The 24,456-nt window shown below is 38.7% G+C and overlaps 1 protein-coding gene across 2 annotated transcripts in view; it reads right to left on the bottom strand.

Moving 5' to 3' along the window:
• Positions 1 to 24,456, bottom strand: part of LOC105248771 (nuclear pore complex protein Nup88) — a 64,277-nt gene that overhangs the window by 17,164 nt on the left and 22,657 nt on the right. Inside the window, exon 1 of one of the 2 annotated variants that reach the window (XM_025409202.1) lies at positions 4,741 to 4,812. The exons of the other annotated variant lie outside the window; for it this stretch is intronic. The gene's annotated coding sequence lies outside the window, so the exon portion shown is untranslated. Of the gene's footprint in view, positions 1 to 4,740; positions 4,813 to 24,456 lie in introns of those variants that run through there. 2 annotated transcript variants of the gene reach the window in all.

Below are 24,456 nucleotides of genomic sequence, written 5' to 3'. Positions count from 1 at the left end.
AAATTTGCTAATAAGAAAACTGAATCATCAAATCCGCAAAATAGACTCCCTTATAATAAAGATTTCATCGGCTAGGACCATTCCATTAATTAAAATTTTAAGGAGGCAAGCGAGGCGAGAAAGAAAAGTGGCACGTCGCCGATCCCGAAAACGTTTCCACGCGAGATATAAATTCATTATTACACGAGCCAGTAAGCACGCCGCAGGATTCCTCGCCCGATCGCGCCATTTTCTCCTTTGGACCCTCTCTCTTTTTTTTTCAGTCTATCCATCTATCTCTACCCGCGAGATATCTCCCCGTCTTCCTGCCTCTTTCGCCTCTCCCGTCTCCCCAACCTACGAGACGCGCATCGTCTATCGATTAAAAAACTTTATAATACGATCCCGCTTCTCGTTTGTTTTCCAGTTTGATTTTTATCGTGCCGCCCCGGGAAAAAGGCAGGTGCACAACGTCGTCCACCCTTCCCTTCGCAATCTCCCGATTTCTCTCTTCGATGTTCTCCTCCGCCACCCCTGTCGTTCTCCTTGCCCCGATATTTAATTTCGAACTAAGTTCGCCAACGCGAACATCATTACGAGGCGGCATCCCCGCAGGTGGGGTATCGGCGTGTATCAAGGGGCAATTACTTTTTTTTCCTACCCAGAGGCTGGTTATTCCCTGGGTTTCTCTGATGGGGAAGACTTCTTTTCGTCTCGATATATCGAGTATCGTTGCGTCTCTCGTTCAACGTGGTATTGCGAAAATGTGCAGACGGAACGAGAAATGAAACAAGTTCCGTGAAAGGCTTTTCGAAATAAAAGAATATATTTTAATAATATTCTTTGTAGAATATTTTTTAATACAAAAATAAAACTCTTCATAATTTATGAAAAAATATTATTTACTCCATTAAATTCCTCAGTTCTTTATCCTAGATTGAGAATATATATATATATAAATTCAATGCGTTTTTAAAAAAATAAGCAAAGAACTCGATTTGTACTCCTATGATCAATACAAAAATCGAGTGCCACTGTGATAATGTGTAACATATTCGCACGTTGATTCATTCGGGATATTTTGGTAGCGGAGAGAGCGAGGGTAGGTTGAAAGCCAGGACGATAAAGGGTGTCGGACGATGGTACGCGTGGCACGGAAGCGGTATGAGCAGGAAAATGGAAGGGTATAAAAGGGGGTGGTAAAGAGTGGGAGGGAAAGGGAGAGAGAGAGAGAGAGACAGCGCGGGATTCCCGGGTACCGATGCCGACACACTGGCGCGCGAGGCTGTAATGCGTTATTAATGAACACCAAGAATTTCATTAAAGATTGTTTGTATATCAAACTGTCCACTAAATTATGCCCTATAACCCCCGTGGCGCCTTTACGCGCCTGGAAACTATTGGCTGCCGCAGTAGCACTGCCTTTTCCGACCTCCACGTGCCATCAATGACCTGCCAGGCGGACAAAAGTCGCAATCGTTTCGATAAAAAACGAACCAGTTACTATCAATCGCATTTATTTCACAATTCTTTAGATAATTAATTTACGATTTAGCGACTCGATCGGTCGATGATCGTTCGCGATATTCATCGACCGACGAAGTCAGTTATTTCGCGACCTTTAGGACATACATTATTAGGAGGGACGATATAGGTAGCTAGGACGTGGCACGTGCGACGAGAGGAGCAAGAAGGACATGTGTGGAGGATGAGAGAGAAAGAGGACGAGAGGGCGAGCGAGTGGCGGATGAACGGAGAACAGAGAGAGAGTAAAGAGGGTATAGGGAAGGGGTGGTAGGTGGATGGAGGGATACAGTTAATCGTTGGGAAGCTATTAACTTCGGACTGGAATGCCCCATAGCGCCTCATTTCGTTCAATGCAAATTTACACCCGACGCTAACCACTTATAGCGCGTGCTCTTCGTTCTCTTTCGACGCGAAAACTCGAAACGGGAAACGAATGTGGTGCTCTATCTGCGATAATTTTCCTTTTTCATTTTCAATATTTCGTAGGCGAATAATGAAAGACTGAAAGTGAAAAAGTAAATAGAATAAATGTATGGACATCGAAGAATAAATATTATAAAATTTAAAAATTGATGTGATTTATACGGATGATTATTATGTTCGAAATCGAGATAAATATATGAGAAATGTAAAAAATTTTTTAAAAGTTTAAAATATACTCACAGAAGCAAAAAGATATTCGATGTTAGCGTTCGATAGGGCAATACTGCTTTAAAGTGTAAAAAGTGGAAGTTAAAGAAGAATAACATGAGAATTAAAAAATCTGAATTAAATCTTTGAAAGTTTAATAGGAGTCACATAGGCAACGCGAAGAAGATTTCGCTCCTTCAACTTATCCAATTTGGTTGTCTCTCGTAGACGATCAACGTCGTAATCGGTGACCCGGTTCGCAGCTCCATGAAACTTGGACCCTTCTGCTTCCACATCGCCATTTCTACGCGTTTCGTCCTCCCTTCTCCCCCGATCGTGCCATCCGCATGTTGCCTTATTAGTTTAGAACTTAGGTTTACCGTAAAGTCGCGCGTGTCACTTATGATCAAAGTCTACTTGCCAAACGACAAGTCTGAACTTCGCTTCTCGTCGAATTGAATGTCCAAAGACAATTCCAGTATGACGATCATTCATTTAATCATTGACGTAAAATTTCTTTATTATTTTCCCGAATATTATTCCTCAACGAAATTTATTCTATCGTTAAAGATACAAAATATTAAACATTTGCTTAAAATTGGCGCTTGTAAACATGGCTTGTAAACGAATTATGTTTTGATTGATATGAGGAGATGCGCAACTTTCGCGATCTTTAGTAATGTATTCCTTTCGCATTGCAGCGTTTATTTGTTGTTTGCTTGACAAACATCGGTCCAAGACAAATCCCGGACGCGAGTTGTCGTAGCCGGCCGAAATATCGCGTTGGCTGCGCGATTTAACGCGCGAAATTGCGCACGTACGACGAAGCGGCCTGACAAATGGCAATGTAACGGGTGCTCAAGATACACATAGTTAACAGCGAGAGATGCGGCACGAGTTGACTAACGACGTCGGGCGTTCTCGCGCTATATAATTTCAAAACATACGCAGGCACGCGGCCGAAATGTCGCGGATAGAAAGGGGAGTGGGAGGGAAGGAGAACGAGGGGTGACCCGCGAACATTGCGAGCCATGACAGCGCCTTAATATGAACAAATGCCGGACTATATCTCAGCTAGGGTTTGCTTTGCATTATTCGGCTAACATCCTCGTTTGCCATCCTTACGTAGATGCCTTACATTATGACGACCGCTCTTCACGCGGAATGGCCGTACTTCTCTTTTCGGGTTCGCAGAAACGCGCGAATATTACCGAATGTGAATTGATACAAATGTACGCGAGGGGTGCACGCCATTCAAACGGCAACATCCGAAAGAGATATATCTCTAAAGTTGGAAACTGAGTGCGTACATTTTACATGTTCTGTTAAAATATGATAGCATATAATGGCAATAACGGCGATAAGCTACGTTTTTATTAATTTATGTGACAATGTATAATATATACACAAGATTATTACACACGTGAATTTATAAAGAGAAACCAATAAATTATTATTACTAGAAATTATTATTAACAACAAGATTAGTATTTCATCAGTAGCTTTAATCTGAAAATGATTTGTCGTGTTACTTTACGGCCTTCCGGCCGTATTAAAAATTTAAAAAAAAAAGAAAGAGATTCGAGAGGGTGAGAGAAAACATTTAAAGAGAACGGGTCAAGATAGCTCGGAATATAAGTCGGATTTTAAGAAACCGTGACAAGACTTGAGATGTCTATCTGACTGGTGCTTAGCGAGAGTTCGCGCAATGTTAATGGATCCTGCTCTCGTAGAAGGGGGGATGAAGAAGGAGAGAAAGAAACAGTACAGAATGAAAAAGAGAGAAGCGGAGGGCGAGGAAAACGGCGAAGAGACGCACGACAGTAGTGGAAATGGATGTGTTCACATTATACCCTCTGTTCTTTTAATTTCTTCAAAGGACTTCTCACCCTGCGACACACTTCGCTGATGCTTGCAGCCTCCGCCTCTCCACCCTCGCCTCCGAATTAATAAGGCGTCGACAATGTGACATCTTTTTTTTTTCTCCGCTCCGAACAGGACGACAGACAGCCGACCCAAAGTGAATGAAGGCTCTCGGTAAGAGGGGGAGCAACAGGGAGAGTACTTTCTTACCGGTACTTAGTGGCGGGATGAGCCGAGCTGCCGTTAATAAATGTGTTTCTTGCAGCGAAAGAAAGAGAAAGAGAGAAGGGAAAAGGGCGAAACAACAGTGCGGAACATGGCACTCTCTCGTTAGATTCTGCCGACTCCAGGGAATACGTCTTAACGAGGAGAAAACTTTTAAATACGCGAGGACGTTATTCGTCGACGTCGAAATACGCCTGATCTCGTTGTGTCGGTCTCAACAAACGCGAGATCAATCAAATGATTATTAATCGAAAGAGGCCGCCTTACAACGGTTTATTATTTATGACATAATTTAAGATAAAATTCTGTTTAAAATTTGATGTGTCGCATAATTATATGCATATCCTATTGGTGATATTTCGTATAAGCTTATAAGTTGCTTTTTTATAAATGTTTTCTAATAATATAATGATATATAAAATTATAGGTAAAATTCCTTTTCAAATATTATCGCGTTATAGATAATTTGTAGTGAATTTTAAACGTAAGAATCTATGAAATATTTAAAATATATACCTTTTAAATTATGCTGCTCTTTGTATCAGTTAGCCCTCGCACACATCTTTCCTAGCTAAAGGTTGACGGTCGACTGAATAACATTTTAAGTTTCTTCACGTGTATGTCAATAATACAATCCCTAATGAGGCGTTGTAAATAAAAAAAGTTTATGTTTGAATATCTTAACATATTTAGTATTCATTATCATTGTTGGTTGCCGAATATAAACAAGGATGAAATGATTCACTGTGTCCTCTATGCTTGCTGAAAAACACCCAATGTTTGGCTTCGAAATAAAATCTAACTTGTCATTGAATATATTCAATTTGTTATTGATAACAATATATACAATTAATACTTTAAAAAATTAAATTATACACATATATAAGATAATTTATATAAGATAATTTCTTTATCTATTTATTAATTTGTTAAAATAATTTAATAAACCCCATTCATTTACTTTAAAGCATTAATATATATAAACAAATAAAATTATATTAATTAAATTAAATTATATTAATTAAATAAAATTATATTAATTAAATTAAATTTAAGATTGTATTAAATTAAATATTTAATTAAATTATTTAAATAGATCGTATCTTTTCCTGCTTGTTAGTCGATTTATCGATCGCGATCATTTACCATCGCGTGCGGACAATTTTGGTTCCCTCTCGACGGGACGTTGATAAAGGTCAGTTGATTTTCGAGGCCGGAATAACGCTCCGCTGCGCGGCCGGCAGGGTAACCGCCACGGTTAATGAATCGACGTAATCAGGGGATGCGGGATCGCAGGCGACGAATGACAATCGAGTTTTGTATTAATGCCCGACCGCGCCCACGGCGGGCAGACATCAGGCTGATCGCTCGTTTAATCAAGCGAGCCGCTAACGCGGTTAACTTATTGCGTACGCTTTCACCATTGCGTACACATACACGTGAGACACGCGTGAATCAGCGATACGTGCGAACGTAATTGCCATTACAGTCACTCTTTTCCGTTTCCCTTCACCCTCGCCCGCTTCCGGTACTCCTCTATCGCGAAAGAATTCGCCGATATCATTGGGCACGTCCTTTTCTCCTACGATTACGACGCTTACTTGTATGGTTTCGTGATCACCGAAATGTTATCTTTTGCGTTCGTCGGTCGACTCGATGTCGCTTCCGTCCTGTCATTCCCTTGTAATTATTTTCGACTCGGTGTTATTACAATTGAAGTTACGTACATTGTATCTCACGCGAGCGAAATCGTGCGATTTAGAAAGCGGGGCAACATTCGCGGAGAGATTGCTTTTCAAGATATTAACAGAAAGAGAGAGAGAGAGAAAGGGAAGAGAAAGAGAAACGAGAGTACTAAAATTTCCCTTCTGTATTTATAGAATGTTTTGTTCGCGTGAATTGTTCTTGTACATCCGTCGAATGTAATTTCTATGCGGAGAAAGAGCCGCGAACTCCCATCATCGTGCACCTCCGGTGAAGTAAAATTCCTTTCGACGTCGCTACGCGCTGTCCGGTCATCTACCGGCGCCTCTGCGGTTGATATACCCGTATTTTCTGAAGTGGAGATATGCATACTTTATGCGTACGTCCTCCAGTCGGACACCCAAGAACCGAGGCGCCAATGTTCGCATGCATGACTACGATATTCATATAAAACGCGAATGCCCGATGAACGGTCACGAAGACAACAAAGTCAGTCTTATGATGCGCGTTTATTAAAAATTTATAATATTTTTGTTATTAATGTATATTTGAAAATAAATTATGTCACGCATTGTCGCTTTAATATAAATTAAACAATTATCAGTATTATTTTTTCGAGAAACTTTCGAATGTATATTTCCTTGATTATGTGTATAACATCTCTCATATGTAAATATATTTTATTACAACTTACTTTACTGTTTATTTGATCGAATGTATAAGATAATCGATTCGCAAATAACTGTAATAATGATAATTCTATGTAATACAGTATATAAATATATTATTCTATATAAGATATATGCATCAGTAGAGATAATTAAACTGTTTCATTAATCTAATAAATTCATTATATTTTTTCCAACGCGATGGACGCGTTTAAGTTCGCTTAATCATCTCGAATAACTAAAAGAACCGCAGCAGTCCACACTGCAATTTTTTTATGTCTTACCACGCGACGCGATATCCGTTGCTTTTCCGGCTCATTTCCGGAAGTAGACGTGCCCGCTTATTTTATACTTCGACCGCGAGGCGCCAATGTCCGCATGCATGACCGCATCACGTACATAAACGCGAACATTCCACGTCCGGTGAATAGTCCGCAAACTCCGTACAATGTAAGGATCAGTGGGCGCGGAAGATTACAGCCTGGACCCTCGTGCAAGGGTGGGAAAAGCGAACGCGTGGCAAACGGGGTAGACAAGGCGATGTGCGGGAGAGGGAAAGAGGGGGCGGAAAGTGACGGGACAATATAGAATTTTAATATAGTGGTTTACGAGCGCGATTGTGTCCGTCATTTTATGCGGACGATATAGGACGGCCATTTAAATTCTTAGATCTGCATACTTTGCAGAATTGCGTGGCCTGGCTGGCACGACGATGGGTGAGCATCGCACTCGGAAAACGCAATCAACGAGTGCAAAAGGAATAAGTCCAAGTATATATGTATATGAAATATTGCAGATTTTATCAAACACAATCACTTTCTTTTCATTAATATCATATCTTCATATTTAATTAAAATCTAATTTCCGCTAAAGATTCTGTAAAATCTCACTCGAAATAAATGGAGCGATAAATTTTAAATCGTAAAAGATTTCAATTTTTGATCTCAGCTACTCATATCTCGAAAATTACGAGATTTAAACAATCGTTCTTTTTTTAATTTTTCATATTCATTTACAATGTGCAAAAAAAGTGAGTAAATTTTGCAGCATTATATCTTCGTATCATGTGATTATTTAAACATCTCAATCAAACATCTCTATTATTCTCTATATATTTGATAAAATAATAATCTGATTCTTGAGTTACAAAGAAAGAGAGAGAGTGGAATGTTTTGTTCGTACGAATTGACAGCGGCAATTGCGAGCATGGAATCGTCGGCGAAATGAAGGGGAAAAATTCATATCGCGATGACCGGTTGCGCCATTTGATTATCATAGAATTCGAGTTTCTTCGATCCAATGCTGGATTATTAATTTTTCCACTCGTTATTAGACTAATCGGAATGATGGACGTGAATATTTTATTATTATTATTTTTTCATGTACAAGAGGCAACTCAAGGCAGCTGTTATGTTTATAAATTTCTGAATTTTTACAAATGCATTTCTATTAAACGCTACACGCATTGTCTTATCAAATTAAAATAGACTTTATCGCATCTAAAAAAAATCGCCTTGTAATTATTCTTTGCGAAATAATCATTTCTTCGCTCGAGAGTTAACTTTCGATCTTTTTCCGCTCTCGCGATTTGAAATTAATGGTTCGGGACTCGAGAGGCCTCATTTGGTGCACCTTAATCAGGCGAGGAGTCCTTTAGATAACCGTAATCATTCGAATGCGCATTTCTGTGCGACGAAATGACGGTGACGGAAGAGACGATAGAAGGTAGAAAAGAGGGAAAGAGGAAAGAAGAGGGAAAGAGATAGGGTAGAAAAGAGAGGAGGCCAGAGCTCTCGCTCTCGCGATATATATAAGCCGTATCAGTTATAATTTATAATGTTATGGCGATTTTATGTATATCTTGCCTCGGCCTCGACTTCCCCCCCGCGCCGAGAAGTATTATTTAAATTAAACGGGGCTAAACTAAGCGAACCGGGGCCCATCGAAGTGGCGGAGAGGTGCCGCGCGGCGGTATGCAAATTATTATCGCGGGGCGATAATTTAAATGCATATTTCGCCTCCTATATCATTTTATTATTGCCAGCCAAGTTAAGTCGGTCCGTGGGCTAACGTTTACGAGGACGGCATATTCCTCCCAACATTGGTGGCAGTGAACCACCACTACCATCACCGCCCACGTGGATTCTGTATTAGAAACGCTATCGAAGCGTTTTCCCCGTATAATCCGCATTGTTCGCCGCCTCCAGCGGCATAATATCCTGTCGGATAACGGCCAGCGGGCAGGATTAATACCCAAGGACTAATTGTGTATCGCAGGAAGCGCTGCCTCATCCAGTCAGCCAGCCCCATCGTCTTCGAGACGTTGCTGTGTCACTTTGCGCTCAATGAGTCACCTTGGTTAATGATATCCGATGAGCAAACTCGGAGAATAACATTTGGTCTTTTTAACGCGTCTATCGAGCTGGAATAATACGCGATACACTACTTTATTTCTAAAATGATTGAAATAAAATTGCTGATATATCTTTGCATCTCTCGCATTTTAATAGAAAATAATTTTGGACATCATTTTCATATTAATTATACAAAGATTTTACGTATTTGAAATGTCAATTAATATTTTATTAATATTTATTGAATAAATATTCTTTTGTAAGAAGCCAACATATTGTCTCAAATATACTATTATCCATAATCTTGGACATTAATTTTCCAGAACACATTATAATATTTTGTATAGAGTTTGAATCTAATATTAAAATTACCATTCAGATAGGGCGGATTAGTTGCCGCTCGTGATGCATTTTGAGCACGTATGCGCGTCCGAAGAAAATGCATTCGTGCTCATCCGCGCGTTACGAATTCTCCGGCCGAATATGCGAGATCCACGGTCGGATCTGTCTCTTCCTCCTCCTCCTACCCCTAACACACGGCGCTCTTTAATCCAGATTTACATTTCATGGGACAATAGCAAGTAGATTCCGCAAAAGATTGCCGCGGACGTTACATCCGAAGTTTTAAGGATTTCCACGAGTGCAAACGCTACGCGCATCTCCGCTACCGTCAAGGGTCGGAGGGACACGTCCGCGCGCGCGAGCACCCCCGAACGACGAAGAAGGGTTAAAACCTGCGGGCAGTATTTTAATTCCCGACCGTTATCGCGCCGGTGGCTCGGGTCAGTAGCGAAAGATACATGTAAGTTGACCCCGCCCTCGAGACCTCTCTCTGGACGCTTATGAATATTAATTCCGCTCCACCCTCTTCACCCCCCCTCCCCTCCCCTGCCCCGGAACCTCATCTCACTCCCCCCGAAACCTTTGCCTCCCCCAGCCCCTCAGGAACCACCACCTACGCATCCAAAAGTGGACCCGACAGGAACAAATTAGATCTTTCCTTCCATACATTTCCCTTTTATTCGCGCGACTCCTCCCGAGCCATCGTCGGACTGGACCCGCAATTCCTGCTGCTTTCCGGCTTTGTCGAAAACACCGTGTTTTTTACGCGCCAGTCCGCGCACATTGTTGTGATATGTAATATCCTGGCCGCGACTGTGTTTCTATCAACTGAGAGAGAAATACATTTTTCGTGCGAAGAAACTCGATGCGAGGCCGACATTTCGTACAAGTTTCGCGACTATTATATTTTAATTCATATATTTTTAATTATGCAACGCACCATTATATGTTGGCATGTCTTAAAAATTTGCTTATTTCGATAAAAATGTTTTAGGAATAATGTATATATACTTTTTGACAAATTCGAAATTAATTACTATATCTTACGAATATCTCAGATGACTAAATTTGATCTCTTCTCTTCTAATTTTTGAATCGCGACTATACGTGATTCCGAAGGGTGGGATTTCAACCCTGTTTCCTTGTAATGCTCGATATATATGTGCGCAAGCAGATATAACTCGCTTGAATCTAGCAATCTTCTAGCTGAGAATATAACCAGGAGTTAAAACCACAGCGCGAATGTCGTATTTTAGGTCCTTTCCTAAGCACCTTGCGAGACGTTTCTTGTATTGTGGCTGGATCTTATTATCAGGCTAGCTTTCATTTTGGTGTACAATATGAGGATCTCTTGACTCTTGCTAGCAGATAAATCGAGAAACTAAGAAAACTTCCACGGAAGAGAAAATATCAAAAGTATACCTTTGACGCGAAGGCAAATATATATATTTTGCCAAAAATAAAATAGTCTTCATATTTTTTGCAATATCAACAAGTATATTATTGCTAATTAAATATCACATCGAGATACATTTAATATCTTTCATAATTTTATTACAGTAGCTTTTTTTTCAAGGCTGACTCTATATTGATCTATTATAAAGAGCTTTTTCGGTCTTCGTGTTCATGTCGTCTTAACAATTTATGTTATTAGAGAAATACTAAAAGCAATGACTCGTTATCGTTAATGAGGCCTTGTCAGATTAGCATTCAAAATGATGTTCGAACAAATAGCAAGTAAACGAACGAGTGAATATAAATATCGCAAGTTCCGCGTGGGGCGTGTTCTCCTAACTAGTCCACGACGTGACTTAGCTCACCGCGAGGACGACGAGAAGACCGTATAACTCCGCAAGAACTTCTCGTCGTTTCGTGAATTTCCGTCTGCGCGTATATGTACACGTGGCTCCTGTGCTTCGCCGCTATTTCGGTTCGCCTTAATGGATTTCGCAGTAATTGTAAAATATCTCGTGAGTTCCGTATGCGTGCATTTACGAGCGGACACGTGCGCATCCTGAACACGAGCATCCTAGTTTAATTTCCAGCTCGCGTGTAACAGGTAACTTTCCGAAGTACTTTGCGAGCGTGTCCGGTCAAGATTTATTTTAAAAGCGTGATATATGTAAATCTAAAGTTTGATATTTCTTATGACGTGATATATGTAAATCAAAAGTTTGATATTCTTCTTTAATCTTAATTTACAAATTTGATTCATCGCGATGCGATGATGAATCAAATTCATCGCGATGCGATGAATCAAATTTTTGAGATCAAAATTAAAAAGAAAATAAATATCAAAAGAAGAAGTATATAAAAAATAATGAGTTTCTCGAAAAGGGAGTTAAATTAAATCGAAAAAGAGTTAAAACACATCGAAACTATTAACAATCTCTAAATCTATGAATAAATATATTGTGTATATAATTTCGAGTAATCTGACGAATTTTTACAAGATTTAATAGAATTTCTCATGGTGGTCTTGTTTCTTTCGCAGATGTTGGGATGACTATACAAGTTGTCGCGCTCTTTGCATCCCTTCAATTTTAAAAGAGGCTCGGCTACGACAATGGAAGACAAAGGGAGGAGAGACCGTCGTCGGTGGCTTAAAGAGACCGACGTCAAACGTTAAACATAATGCCCGCAAGCAAGAATGTCCCCGTGATAGTCGCCACGTAAAGTGGCCATTTGTCACGTTATTACGCGCGTTTGATACGACGTGTGGAAGCTCACGTAGCACGTGCATTCTCTCCGTTGGACGAGGGAATGCGGCCTTACCGCGGCTAAACGCGCGCTCCTAATGCGAGTCGATTTAAAATATAAATTCTCGGCGATATGCCCTTATGTGTGCAGGCATAAGGGTTCTCCCCTGGCCTTCCAGCCTCTGTGAAATTCCGGACCCTACGCGACTAAGCGCATCTCTCTCAGGAAGAGCGCCTTTTCCGGAAAAATCGCGATGTACAGAATGTACCAGATTCCTTGTACCTCTCTTGCTTTAACTAATAACATTATCATTCTCTACATTTTATTGATCCGATTTGATTAATTTTTCTTTAATAAAATACTATATTTTTTTTCAAAGTGATAAGACAATTTTTAAGTGATTAAATTCAACAAATTTTGTATATATTAAGTCCAAAAAATGGATACAAGAATCTTTTTTTTCAACATATAATTTTAATAAAATTGTGAAGGAAAGTGTCGGGCAAAATTTCGTAAATAAAACTCTACTCTCCACAACAGTAGATTGCCTCAGTATTTTGCTTTGGCGTGAAAATCGCTCATTTCAAGCAATCATAGGAGATAGGGGATATTCCCATTCGTCAGGTTGTCGTGAAATGGAGTAGAGCCTCGGGAAACAAATGACCGAGCAGTCGGAGAAACCTCGTTGAAATACAGCGTCGGATTGCGAAGGCGCATTATCATATTCACAATTTGCTTATGCGATTTCTTAGCGCACTCATCTATCTATTCAACCGTTTGATGAATTTTCACTTTAATAAATAGACCTTAAACGAACGATGTCTATAGTTGTACAATTTCTTTAATAAGAAGCAATAAATTCACAAAGAAGAAAAAGAGTGAAAGCATGCAAATCATCGACTTAAAATTCCTCAGCAGAGAAAACTCAGCTCGTATTGTTCCCCTTCAATATCTTCCAATTTCTCATCATGAAGAAAAAAATTGTAGCTACGCCGCAAAAATCGTAATCGGGACGACGACGGTCGATTATGAAAATCGCGGCGATTGCTCATCGGCGACGCCGTCTTTCTCTAGTCCCGAGACGCGAGATTAGCAACGGAAGTGAGCCGGCGACGGGTGCAAGATCGTCATATACGTAATAAATAGAAGCCATTCGTAACGTGCTGCGGCCGGTCGAACTGTTCATTCGTTTGGCGGCTGCGGTGGCGGCGGACACCCCGCGTCCTCCCCGTCGGATGCGCCGACTGACGCTTTTTGCCATCGATAATAAATTACCCATCGCGATATTTCTTATTGTTAGCGGGGTGCTGCCGAGTGCGTCTGAGGGCTTGATCGGTACGTAGTCTCTATGGTATTTATATATAGCCGGTGTCGCGGTCGTTAATCAAAGATATATACCTTCGACCGCGCCACGGCGAACCATTCCCTTCCCGGTGGCGGACTTTTCCCACCCCATCGGTTCTATCGTCTGCCCGATATCGTTTTTATTAGTTCTTCGTACAAGCCGACGATCGTATATTATGTAACGAAAGATGCTCCGCGTTTTCGTCGACTGGTTCGATCTTTTCTCGCGAGAGAGATTGAATTATTTTAAATGATAAATTGTTGAAAAACAGAAATAGTATTTTTATTTGATTTTATTCACCTCGTAATGGCGTTTTTCGCGAGATGCGCGAATGAAATATGCGTATTCGTCAGATTAATGTATGATAATAAGATTAAAGCTATTCGCGGGAAAAGCGGCAAGGCGATAGATCGAAAGCACAGAGCTATTAAATTCGAACGTCGTTTGTAAAATTTCGCCAAATGGTAGATTGGAGGAACATTAAGGAGGCCATTATCCGGCGGCGGAAATCGTTATATAGGCTACGGAAAGACGGTCGCATTTTCCGAGCCATAAAGATCGGATATTGCGAAAATTATTCAGGATAATTTAAATTGCGTCCCCTCTCTTTCCCCCCTTGCGGCCGTCGATTTTCCGCGAAACGCGTTCTTATCCAAAGTAGACATGGTATAGCGCGTTGCCAAGAAAACAAGGGCATAAATTATATACAGATAGGTACTATAATTTAAATTACGTTCCACGCTTCGGCATCCTCGATTTCAGAGCCGCCGTAAAATTCAAATCAGTTGCCGTTACTTCATCGCCAGACACTCTTACTTGTATAATCGGAAGATTGCCATTAAGTGCATTTCTACGTATATATCAATATCAGCTATTTTGAAACTAAAATCGAAGATTCAAAGCATTTAATTAATAAAAATTAATACTTGCATAATGTATTTATGTAATATTATTATCTAAAAGTTAATTCATTATAAATATCAAAATATTAATTAATTAATGACTTCTTAACTTCATTTTAATCATATCGCATTCTTGAATAAAACAGTTTCTAAAAATCTCTATTGTGAAAATGTTATAAAACATTTTTGATATTTATAACTGAATATTTGTCGTTATTTAAAATTCGAATACATCCACTCTTCGTTATATTTGGAAGAAATTCAATAAGAACATCTTGTCAAATCGATTAATAAGATACGCTCGAGTGAAACGAAAGTATAGAGAATATGCTCTGGCAATTTTTGTCTCGTCTCTGCCTCGCGGAATAAGCGTCTGCCCAAGTCCGTCCTTCGCGCTCGTCACATGCGACATAAATCTATCTATCCACGTATAAGGGTATAATATGAGAATCGGATCCGGACATTACGTATGATGTATGGTGCTTGGCGGATATACCCTCGGCAATTCCTCGCCTCCCTTCTCTTTCTCTGCGTCGTCGCTGAAATTTCGTGCTCCGTATATTGATGCTTCGGTTGTCCTAAACCTTGCTACCCCCAAAAACCTATGAAACCGTGTATAAACACAGACATATACAAGCACACGCGGAAAGATACCCTCCACCCGTATCAGCTTAAGCGATCTCCCTCGGCTTCGCGTCTACTTTGGAGTTACTCTTGGATTCGCGACTGTCGTCTGACGAATCGGAGGAATCGAGAGAGGCTAGCATTTAATTCTCAGATCAATAAGAACCTCAGAAATGTATGTTGCAACGAGGGTTGTAGCGGTACATGAAAAATTGTTTTGCAATGAAATATTAATATCGTTGTCTCTATGATATTGAATCATCGAGAGATTATTCGGATCAGCGAGAAAATCGATTTAATCATAAATCATGAAGATAAAATATTATTTTTGTACGTCATGGATTCAAAGACGATGTATAACATACATGAGAGAAAAAATATACATATTTTGATGTAACAGACAATTTCTATGTATCAAGATATTCGCTATTTGATTATTGAAATGTTCGTCCAAGAGACAATATTTCCCTTCTTCAATATTTCCCAGACGTTTACCGATGTGGTTCGATCTTCCATTGTATTAAATTTCACGACCCTCTCCTTCCAAGGGCAGAGAAAGCCTGATGCTAATAGTTTAATTGAATTCCGATTATCCAAAGAGATCACCCCACCGGTTTCGCAGTTCTGTTGTGCTATGAATCAAAAGCAGGGCGCGTCTGCGAGTGACGTAATTATTGAAACCTCGATTACGCTAGAAGCGACCCTGCGTTTTCCTCCTCCTTCGTCGTTGAACGAATGACAGACGTATTAAAATATTAATGACCTCCGGTATATCGGAAACAGACTACGAAAAACGACTACGTCACCCCGAGGTTCGCCGGCATAAATCACTGCCAAAGCATTGATCCTTTACTTCCAGATGCCAACTTAGAGATGGTTCCAACAAGATGTCACTCGAATCCATCATATCCGAATTTCATATTATAATATCGAGTTTTATAAGATTCGCGTCAAACTTTATACGAATTATCGTTAATGATTATTAAATAATGATGTCACAATGTCTGTTATAATAATCATTGAATAAAATATATTTTATTTTATCACATGTAATGATTGCTATAATTAAAAAAATATTTTCTTTTTTCTAGATATTTCACGTATGCATTAGATTGTTCTCTTTAATTATTTAATAATCCATAAAATATAATTGTCTGTTTTATTACATAATAATCAATATAAGCAAAATAGCTCTTACGCTGAATAAATTCATTTCTTTCAATTGATCAAAAAGAATATTAAATAATATAAAATGTGCAAATTAATCTTTTTAGAGAGAGCTATCGGAGAGACATTGCAGCACGGCATATGGGTCTGATATCGAGAAAGGATATCACCTGTTGCATCCGGAACGATGGGGTTGGGGTCATGAGGGTTACGGTTCGAAGGCTATTCAGGAGTTCGGGGTAGAAACGACCCTCGATTGGTCGTGTAGTGGCCAGCGAATGGCAATATCTCTTCAAACGTTCTGTAATCAGAGATACCTCTGTGCTTTCTCTGCCAGAACAAAGATCATTTTAAAATGATATGTTTTAGGAAATAATTAATAAACCGATTTTTTATAGAAGATATACACGTGCATGAATAAAAATGTAAATCATTGATATCTGGTAAACAAACTATGACTTATTCTAAATAACACAAGTAATATTTTGATCATTTCAGTTATTATTTAATTACTTATTTTATTATATGTCTTATTATTTTTTATATGCTATTTTTTATGCTTAAATATATTGCATTTTTGCTAAATCAATGAACAATAAAATATAAACGGCGTATAAATATATATTAAAATTATATTGCATATTTATCTGATACATTTATCTTAAAAACTAGCGTTAAAATATGTGATTATTAATTCAGCCATTGATATCTAGAAATTGATATTTTTTTATTCCATGGATTATTTTTAATGCTAGCGATAATTCTAAGAGTACAGTGGCACTTTCGCCTCGTGTTACCAGATGATTTCACTCGCGCAAACGTGCCGAGCATAAATTTATACACAAGGGGTTTTGATCGTATTATCTTCGGGTAGTAAACATATATAGGAAGGTAGCAAAGCGAGAGAGGATAGCGCGCAGAAGAGACATTCGAGGCCGTCGATCTCGACCTAGGTCGAGAGAGGGTCCGTCCACTACGATGGAGGGCAGTTGGGATTCCTGTGGGATTCTTGGAACAAGGTTGGAATGCTTTATAAAAGGGACCGGCCGGCGTCTTATGGTCGAGGCAATAATCCATTACTTGGCAAAGTATAAGATCACATTGCATTAAATAATTGTCTCTAAGAATTATGACACATACTCCGAATATCAATTTGAAATATTTTGCAATGCATATTTTATTTGTCAATTAATTAATATTAGATTATGCGTGTATTATTGCTCCATTAATATCGATGTTAATTAATTTTACTGTAAGTATATCGGAATATGCTTTATTATGTGTTTTCAATAATTTTCTATTAATTTATTTTTCACAAATATTTTGTGCGAGTAAAATAAAGTTATAAATTTATAATTTTATCGAGTAAAAAAGTCATTATCATCTGTCATTTATAAAGTCACGATTCGCATGAAGATATCTAATTTATCAGTGATTCGTGGCATTAGGGGTTACGGAATGAACGAACCAACGAACGAACGGGAGTAATGTAACGGGAACGAAAGAAATTCCAATAAGAGGATGAAGACAAGTCCGGGTAAGAAACGAGCCCATTTTGATAATGGGTTCGTATACGGGAACTCAAGGCTACCTACGTGGCTCTGTAGGGATTTGGTGAGCCATCGCCGCCGGATCACCGTGAAAAGCGACGACACTTACATGTACGAACTAACACACACGAAATGCGAATAACGTGCACGTCTATATATTCGTTCCAATCGGAGCACTTTTCTCTATCTCTTTGAATTATGACACTTGAAGTTATCATATTTAAGCCTTTAATCATTATATATATTCTAATCTTTATTTTCTTATTCTTTTTTTCCTAAACTAAATAACATTAGAAAAATTACAGAATCTTTGTTCTTGTGAGATAAAAACAAAAAGTTAAAATGATTCAACTTATTTTTTATTTTTGTTTCGTCAATGCATTTTTGCAAAATTTTTGCTAGCAGTTTTTAGTTTTAGTGATAATCTTAATGAAATCATACAAAGACAATGCTCAACGATTTAATTTTTCGAATAGCAAACTCTTTTTCTGAAATCGTCCTCTTTATTTCAGTGTATTTAATCGGTCTTACCGTCATTAGCACTCTTTCCCGACGAGATCTAAAGCCGAGGCTAAAACGGGACGCCGTTGCGGTTTACGTCGAACCAGGTGCCTGCCAGAAAGGTTAATTTTAACGAATTCAACGAAGCAAGAGAGGTCGGAGTTTAACAGGATAAGCTAATTGTGGGGTATTGGCTAAGAAGTCGGGAGAAATGAGGACGTGGTGACGAGAAACGAGTGCGACACCGAAAGAGAGACGGAAAAAGAAGGGGGTCTCTTCTCTCGGCGCTAGTCGAGGATCGTTAGCAGCCGGTAGGCGACTGGAATTATAATGTAGTTTCTTACCGGAGATCCGGGTCGAGGATTCTGTTTTCCACGAACTAGCCTTCGATCGAGACGAGAAAATAGCGGCAAACGGAGCAAAAGATTTTTGACATGATTTGAGACATTGTTGATTTTTAACTACTATTTTAACGTTGTTCAATCGAATAATAAATTAGAAATCGTTACTCTCTTGATGAAAGATACGCACAGAAAAATTGCGCGCGAATAACTATAATATTTCGTATACAATGAAATGATATACAATGTTTTAAATACATAAATTTATGCGTAAATATATGCATATATAAATTTGCAAATTATACATAATATATGAAATATGAAAGCAAATAAAAAAGTGCAATTATCGAGAAATATTCATTACTGATGGCGATAATATTCTTATTTCCAAAATAAATTAAATTGAGAAAATAGGAAAATATAGAGATTGATTTTACATGTACGAATGCTTCAACCAAAATTCTGCAGATGAAGAGAGGAATAAAAGCGAAAGATGTCATTAATCATTTGCAGAATCGTTACTGAATAGTCTGTTCGGAGAATGATGAACGTATAATAGATATTGCGATTGAAGACTGTATATTCTAAGATATATAATTCTAATTCTGAAAAGCTGCACATAATAATTTTTTTCTTATGTATTTTAAATTCACGTTTTCTCATTAATTATATATTTCTCATTAATTCACGTTTTCTCCTTTCTTATATAAATTATATTAAATACGTTCATCAATATAATAAAATTTGAAATATTGGAATGTGTAACTTATAAAATATTTATAAGATACAATTCATCGGATAATGCACTCCATATTAACAGAGTTTAAATCAACATCAATTAATGTTACTTTTGATAAATTGAATTTATCTCTTCTCTCTATAATTTGAGAAGAGTCAATGAATTGTGTGCGTTAATTTAAAGTTAATCCAAATTAATGTCGATACAACTGTAATAAATTACAGAGATTCGACTTAATTTATATTTAAGTTAAACAACTCGTTGCACATCGAGCCGCCGAAGTTATCTGTCATTCGGAAGCTTTCGTTTCGACCGGAAGACAGAATGGGAGGACGAAGCGAACCTCCTCAATCGTCGCTTTATACCAGAGGATTAGATTAAGTCCGCCAAGAAAAATCTATCCAACCACCCCCTAGGACGTCTCACTCTGCTTCGAGGGAGCGAACGGACTGGAAAAAAGAAAGCCAGCAATATGGCCGTTGTCCTGACTCGGATCTCTCGCGAAAGATATCTAGCTTTCGCGAGAGGGATAGTCGTTGGAATGAAGAAACGACGAGAAGAGTTCCGTAAAAGGGAAAGGAGGGAGGAGATGGGGCATCGCTATCCGTAGGTAACCCAATTTAGATCGAGTGCCGGGCATTTGTTACGGAGGCACGGATCTACGCCTCATCCCTCGAGGTACGGCTCGTTTTTATTTCCTATTATTTATCTAGATAAATAAGTCAGTCCGACTCCCTCTCAGCGCACCCAGCTCGGATTGCCGACATCCTTTATTATCGGACAGGTCTCATCGTGAAGATACGAAGGAACAATGATTGAAGTAAGTCTAATATCATCGAAACGCATGGGCGAAGAAATTGTCAGATGAATTAAAATGATTTATAAGATATTATATCAATTTTCTATTACATTTTTTACAGACTTGTAAAATAGTTTTTTTAAGTGACAATTTTCTTTTTACGTACATTTTTTTGAAAATTAATATATGATATATCCTTAATATATTCAATATATTTCCGATTTTCTGTCTAAGATTATAAATGTAATTTAATTATAGAATAATAGTTACGGAAAATGGTTACAATTGTACATTTATATCTTCAATCAAGCGTCGATATTTGTATAAGATCAAGTTTTTAAGTGAGATCAATATCTATCTGCATAATTTCTGAAAAGAAAAATAGCATAGATATATTTTTAAAAACGAAACATATATTACGCGGTGTTTGATACGGCATATTTTAGATCTCTCGTCATACACGAGTGCGGTTGAATATGGAAGTAGTAAGCAGAGCATAATTACAATGAGCCAAAATTACTAAATGCGCCCAAAGCGTTTAACGAGGGAACCGGTGTTTCAGCATCGGCGAATCCGCGTCGTGTGTTTTTGTCACGTGAAATTAACGCGCGCGCCCGTCCAAATGGTAATACCCGACAACGACAACGACAACGACAACGACAACGACAACGACAACGACGACGACGACGACGTCGGCGACGATGTCGACGACGGGGTTAAAGGTGGCGGACGCGAGTTACATGCGTATAATAATCATTACGAGCCCCAAATGCTCGGGCCTCCAGATCTGGTGTGCATATAGAGCGATGCATGGAGAGGAGGTTACGACAACTATGAGAGAAAGAGAGAGAGAGAGGGTAAAAGAGGATGAAGATGAGATAACATATTTGGCAATAGATTAATATAACCGCAGAATGCCGGATGCTGTTTATGGTCAGCTTGATACATTTTGTCGCGATAACGTTTATCGCGGATAATTAATTTCGCTAGATAAAAGATGACTTTTTAAAATTAGTAATTATTTTATTGATAAATATTTAGCGCCGAAAACACCATAAGTAGTATCGGAAGAGAAATGATATATATATATATATATTTATAGCACAATTTGACTGTCATTTTTAGATAATGCAATTTGAAAAGAGATCTTTTTGAATATCGTCGATAATTTAATTGTTTTAATATATAATAATCCTTCTTAGAAAAAGAAATGTTTTAAAAATTTTTGGCAGCCTTCGTTTCGACAAGTAAGATCAATCCTGCTATGTCGAGCTTCACAGAAAATTATTCTCTTGTACATATTATTTTGACGACATTTAGAAAATTATTCTTTACTGTGTAAAAGAAAAATAATTTGCTATGTCATTGCGTAAAATTTGATTATTACACAACTGCCAATTATATCGATTTATATGTTAGATATAAATCATTAGATATAATTCATATGTTCGATATAAACCTATCTATTTAACCTATCTATTTAATAAACGATATAAACCTATCTATTTAACCTATCTATTTAATAAACGATATAAACCTATCTATTAAACCTATCTATTTAATAAAAATATATTTAATATATATCTTCTAAGGAAAAGTAAAAAAAAATTTTTCTACAGTAAGAATATTAAAATTAGAGCAGATATTAAGACTCAAATGAGTCCGGCAAGGATGGTGCAGAATCTAAATGGTCGCCGAAAGAGAACTTGCGTGGGGAATTCGATTCTGAAAAAGCCGCCTGCCGAAAACCGGAAGGTCTTTTCGACGACGAACGATAAGAGGGTGGGTCAGAGAAAGAATAGTTCGCCTCATTGTTTCCGCGGTGTAAAAGGTAGGCTAACAGCGATGTTGGTGCGAGGGAAGCTGTATCAAGGGTTAAGCAACAAGAATGAAAAAGTGTTCGTATATATATGTGTGTATGTGAGAAAGAGAGAGAGAGAAAGAAGACAGGTTGCGAGGGTTAAAACGGGGCAGGGGCCTCGAGCGATGCGGGGTGTTCCGCAAGTGTAAATGCCAAGTGAACAGTTCGAGTGAACAGCCCTTCAGTACTCGCGGTGGCTCTCGACCTTTATAATCCGGGCATAATTACTGGGCGGGCGGTAACGACGGCGCCCGGCCGCTGCCATATACGAGAGATTAATTGTTATTAATTATTTTCCCGCGGTGGGTAATTGCGTCATCGCAGCGCCGCCGCAAGCGAATATGTGGGCTTCGCCCGTTCAACAATGAGACGACGACTGGCGTTCTCCGGCAGACTCAGGCCGGAAGCGGACGCTCGAAAACTGCAATCTCGTCAGAAGGCAAGCGGGTAGATTCTTTCAAACGCTGCACTTCTTAACCCCGAATGATCCGACTCGAGTGCCACGTCGAGTTCCCCTTTCTAACACCTGCTCTCGGATTTTACGAATTATTTATACGAGGATTCTTTGTTGCTTCGCACACCCGATTAGTTCGATATTTCTTTTTCAGATTTTTAATATATATAATTTTAAAAAATGAATTTTTTTCTTTTATAATACTATGTATTAATGATCGCAAATCGGTAAAATAACGTTACATTTTAATATCGCACGATTGCGTTGAATAATTAAAAAAATAGTAATTTAATAAAAAATAATAAATAAAAATTTAATTAAAAAAGATTTAAAACTTTTTACAAAGAAAAATATTTTAAAAAATTAATCATTATAAAATATTGATTAACAATAGATTAAATTTTAGACAAAAATAGATTGTGGCGATATAAAAAAAGAGTATTCCATTATATTAAGATAATTTTTAGATATTTGATATGTTCACGATCTATAAAAATATTTTTGAAAAATTAATATCTATATTATAAAAAATCAAAGAGAAATTAAAAAATTTTTCATAAAATATATAATGCCATAATCATCCTGCGAGTTAAAAATCAAACTTTTATCATACTTTCACGGTGTAAACCTCGATCGAAGGACACTTTATCTGTCAACTCGAAATATATCGCTTAAAGCACCGCGGAGGCCGTGTCTCTTTTTCTCTCGCATGACACTAATCGCTCGTGGCATCGTTTCGCTAACGGTGGTCAGCACAGTGGCACTTTCGTTAGTATGGCCATTGCTTCCAAGGGAACGGCAAGACGGACCGCGACACTCGAGACAGGGGATCGAGTCAGGAAAGACGTTTGTTGTTTGCGACCGAAGTGGGTGCAATATTCCAAGGGCATCCTTTTTCAGTGAGCGATCATGTCGGGTCGGTCTGAGATTCTGTATGTAACAACTAGGCTTGCCCTAAAGGGAATGCGTAAGATTTAAATGTACTTGGGGCATCACAAGGCGTGAGCTATACCAGACAACGAGATTCGCGTGTTATTTTCTCGACTAATTTATGAATACTAATATAAGTCTTACTAGTCGATGGATTTATTTATTCTGTTCAAAGACAACTTGAAAGTTGTTTGCAAAAAATTATTATTGTATAATATTGTGTTGTTAATTAATTTATAATTATATTGTATTAGTAATATTACTATTGAAATAATATCGGTTTAAAATTTAATATCACAGTTGCTTTTTAAATATAATTATTTTTAGTAAACCTGAAGATATCTTAAAACATCGCAATATATGAAAAGAAAATTTCTAAAGCAAGCATTTTATCATTTCTGCCTCTGTCGTAATCATGTTTAAATAATTACAGTAAGTATGAAATATATTTGGCTACATTATACCGATCTCGACCTGCGTAAAGCACCGAGTCTCGCGATATGAAAGCGGATCTTGACGATCCGGACCCGCGGGAGTTTTAGCTAGGCAGGTGGGTAAACGCGTGCAAGTCGAGAAACCCCAGCAATAGCAGGGGATGGAATGTGCTCTCCGACGAAACGTAAAAGAGAAAAGGGACGGGAGAAAGATAACGCACGCGGAGACGCGGCGGAAGAAAGAGACGGAATCAGCGTGAGGAAAGTCTCACACGTGGACGAGGAAAGAGAGCAAGAGGGTAGATAGACGGAGGGAGGGAGAAACACGGGGTGGAGTTGGTCGACCGAGGCTGTCCGCAATTAAAATAATTCCCTTTCTGCCTGCAGCCAAGCGGAAAGAACTTACCAGCACCCTCCCGCGGGTACCCCCGGGGGTGCTACCCTCCTCCTCCTTCTCCTACTGCTGCTGCTCGTTTCTGGACCGTTGTCCTCTTCCCCGTTCTTCCTGATGCATCCCTTAGGGGCGCGCTGGTAAGCATAGCTATTTTAATTGTGTCGTCCTATGGCGGGATGACCGGTCCATGCGGGACGGCACGGAATGAACGCGCACCCTCTTGCAGAATCCTGGAGCTTGTGCAAAAGGCCGAGTATGTGGCCACATTATTATGCCCCGCTCGCGAGAATTGCGAAGGGGGCGGAGTGATTGCATCAGCGGGATAAGAGACACTGTGTGTAATCTTCTGCAGTCGCGGGAGTGGCGAGAATCCCGCCTGGGAAGATTTCGCTCTCTATTCTTCCGGTTGCTCCGGATTTCGGT

The sequence above is a fragment of the Camponotus floridanus genome, unplaced genomic scaffold (genome assembly GCF_003227725.1).
Source record: "Camponotus floridanus strain SB8 unplaced genomic scaffold, Cflo_v7.5 scaffold25, whole genome shotgun sequence".
NCBI classification, from domain to species: domain Eukaryota; kingdom Metazoa; phylum Arthropoda; class Insecta; order Hymenoptera; family Formicidae; genus Camponotus; species Camponotus floridanus.
This window is presented reverse-complemented; position numbering and strand designations above follow the sequence as displayed.